Raw genomic sequence first — 4,085 nt, 5'->3', positions numbered from 1 at the left:
CTCGACAGTACCCAAAAAAGGCAATGCAAATTTGTAGTGCAAAGAGGAACACAGGGACACCAACACTACATCAAGCCTTCCCAGATGGTAAAGCCCAACTGGGTCAGCTGATTAGTAAGCTAAGAGCAGTCAAGCGGCATCTTAAATCTCTTCTCACTGCCGGTGACTAGGCCATCCTGTTTGTTTATTTATTTATTTACTTATTTATTTATTTTATTATTTTTTTAAAATAAATGTATTTATTTTATTTTTTTAGTTTTGACTGTGTTGGGTCTTCGTTGTTGTGTGCAGGCTTTCTCTAGTTGCAGTGAATGGGGGCTACTCTTCGTTGCAGTTTGCAGGCTTCTCATTGCAGTGGCTTCTCTTGTTTCAGAGCTCGGGCTCTAGAGCGCAGGCTCAGTAGTTGTGATGCATGGGATTAGCTGCTCCGCGGCATGTGGGATCTTCCCGGACCAGGGCTCGAACCCGTGTCCCCTGCATTGGCAGGCGGATTCTTAACCACTGTGCCAACAGAGAAGCCCAGCCATCCTCTTTATGATGCCACTTATTCTGTGTTCTTTTAGGTGATGGTCAGTCAGGTGTGGCCACAGAGGGGGCACAAGAGAGGCTCAGGAAAACAGCATTTATTATACTCACAGGTCCTAGAGAGACAAAGTCACCACATGATGAAAAGTCACATGGAAGGAGCACCTAAGGAGCAGACTCAGCAAGCAAGTGGGGAGCTGAGAGAGACAGAGAGAGAGAGAGAGAGGGAGGGAGAGAGAGAACCTGTGAGCAACTGCCTTTATTGGAGATCAAGTTCAAGGTGAGTATACAAGCAAAAGGTGCCAGGGATTTTATTGGTGTGTTTGGATGTCACTAGGTCACAGTCAGAGGAGGGCAAGAAGGGGAACTTGTGACAGGGGCAAACCTTATCACACTGGTGCATCTGGTCATCTGGGTAAGGTGTTCATAGGCTATTTGTTGGGATGTTGAGCAGCAGGAAAATATGGTTTTAAAATTTACAGTACACTTTCTTGGTAGGATCCTCCAATGCACAGAATTTTGATGAAGTCCAATTTATTTATTTATTCTTTCATTGCTTATGCTTTTGGTGTCATGTCAAATGTCATGAGATATTTCCCAATATTTTATTATAACAGTTGTATAGTTTTAGCTCTTAAGTTTAGATCTTGATCCATTTTCAGTTAATTTTTGTATATGGTGTAAGGTATGAGTTCAACTCCATTCTTCTGCATGTAGCTATCCAGCTTTCCAAGCACCATTTGTTGAAGAAACTCTCTATTCTCTATTGAATAATCTTGACACTGTTGTTGAAAGTCAGCTGCTCAATATGTGAATGTTTATTTCTGGGATCTCCATTCTATTCCATTGGTGTAATGTCTGTCCTTATGCCAGTACTGTATTATTTTAATTACTGTATCTTTTCAGTAAGTTTCAGACAGGAATTATGAGACCTCCAACTTTAATCATTTTTTAAGATTGTTTTGATTATTTGGCAACCCTTATAATTCCATATGAATTTGAATATTGGATTTTCTGTTCTGTAAAAATAGCTATTCAGAATTTGACAGGGATTGTGTTGTATCTGTAGATTACTTTGGGTAGTATTGCTATCTTAACAATGTTGAGTCTTCCTATTCATGAATATGGGAAATCTTTCCATTTTTTCAGATCTTTAATTTCTTTCAGCAATGTTTTGTAGTTTTTAGCATGCAAATCTTCACCTCTTTGGTTAGATTTATTCTTAAACATTTAATTCTTTTAGATGCTACAGCAAGTCCCCTACATATGAACCTTCAAGTTGCAATTTTTCAAAGATGAGAATTGAGTTCGCATGTCCAGTCACGTAAGTTAGTTCACGTGTCTGGCATACATTATCACGTGTGTGTGTCCTCTATAAGTGGTTGTGCTTTTGTGTACTTTACTGTACAGTACTGTATAGAGTACAGTATTTTTATTTCAAGCTCAGGATGTCTGGAAGCAAGCGTAAAAGCAGCGGTGATGTAACTGGTATTGCTAAGAAGCGCCCAGTGATAATGATGGAAACAAAAGTGAAAATAATTGAGAAAGTGGAGCAAGGTGAAAAGATGGAATTGCAGGCCCAGAGAAAGGATGAAGAGAGAGAGACAAGAGGAAGAAGAAGTAACTTAAGAACCAAAGAGATTCATGATGCAGGAAATGGCAAGGGGATTTTCTTTATTTGAAGAGACACTGTTAGTTTTGGAGGCACAGAACCCAAACGTAGAATAGTACACAAAGTTTTCAGCAGCCTTTCAGAATGCAATCCAGGGCTACCGTGTCATCTATGATGAGAAAAAAAAAAAAAAAAAAAGCTGCTACCCAGACATCACTAGATCGCTTTTTCAAGAGAGTAGATAGAGTTGACTCCAGCAAGGAACCAGAACCTGTGCCATCAACATCAGGCATGAGTGAAATTGCAGCTTGCCCTCCATCTCCTATTGCTGACAATCCAGTTCTACCATCTCCCACCTCCTTTCCCTCCTCCAGTCAGTAACTCTTCTTGCCTGTTCACTTGATGCCAGCCCCTGTATGCCAGCTGTTGTACTGTACTACTGTACTTTTCAAGGTACTGTACTGTAAGATTAAAAATGTTTTCTTTATTTTTTGTGTTTATTTTTTATGTATTATTTGTGTGAAAAGTATTATAAACCTAATATAGTACAGTACTATATAGCTGATTGTGTTAGTTGGGTACCTAGGCTAATTTTGTTGGACTTATGTACAAATTGGACTTATGAAAGCACTCTCAGAACGGAACTCATTCGTATGTAGGGGACTTACTGTATTGTAAATGGGATTGCTTTCTTAAATTCTTTTTTGGATCGTTCATTGCTAGTGTATAGAAATACAACTGCTTTATGTGTGTTGATCTTGTACTCTGTGAATTTTTAGCTTAAGTAGCTTTCTTGGAGATTCTCCAAGATTTTCAGTATTGTGTCATCTGCCAATAAATATAGTTTTACCTCTTCCTTTCCAATTTGGATTCCCTTTATTTTTCTTGTCATATAGCTCTGGCTAGAACTTCCATAATGATGCTGAATGTGGGCATAGTTGTCTTCCTGATCTTTTTTTTTTTTTTTTTTTGGCCACACCACGTGGCATGTGGAACTTCCCCGACCAGGGATCGAAACCATGCCCCTGAAGTGGAAGCATGGAGTCTTAACCACTGGACCACCAGAGAAGTCCATGATCTTAGAGGGAAAGCTTTCAGTCTTTCACCACTGAGTATGATATGACATTGAGTTTCTCATAAATATCCTTTATCATGTTGAGGAAGTTTTCCTCTATTCCTAGTTTACTGAGAGTTTTTGCCATGAAAGGGTGTTGGATATTGTCAAATGTCTTTTCTGCATCAATTGAGATGGTCAAATGTATTTTTCCCTTTTATTCTATTAATGTGATATATTACATTGACTGATTTTCTTATGTTGAAACCTACTTGCATTCTTGAACTAAACCCCACTTGCTCATGGTGAATAATCCTCTTAATATGCTGTTGGATTCTATTTGCTAACTTTTTAAAAGTATAGTTGATTTATGATATTGTATTAGTTTCAGGTGTACAGCAAAGTGATTCTCTGTGTGTGTGTATACATATATATATATATATATTCATTTTCAGAATATATATATGAATATATATTCATTTTCAGATTCTTTTACATTATAGGTTATTACAAGATACTGAATATAGTTCCCTGTGCTATACAGTAAATCCTTGTTGTTTAGCTATTTTATATATAGTTGTGTGTATCTGTTAATCCTATACCCCCAATTTATCATTCCTCCCTTTTCCCCTTTGGTAACCATAAGTTTGTTTTCTATGTCTGTGAGTCTGTTTCTGCTTTGTAAATGAGTTCATTTGTGTTATTTTTTAGATTCCACATATAAGTGATATCATGTAATATTTGTCTTTGTCTGACTTACATCACTCAGTATGATAATCTCTAGGTCCATTCATGTTGCTGCAAATAGCAATATTTCATTCTTTTTTATGGCTGAGTAATATATATATATATATATATATATATATATATATATATATATATATATTATATATT

This window comes from Balaenoptera borealis (genome assembly GCF_965194805.1).
Source record: "Balaenoptera borealis genome assembly, chromosome: 1".
Lineage (NCBI taxonomy): Eukaryota > Metazoa > Chordata > Mammalia > Artiodactyla > Balaenopteridae > Balaenoptera > Balaenoptera borealis.
The sequence above is the reverse complement of the archived record's forward strand: the minus strand, read 5'-3'. Positions refer to the sequence as shown.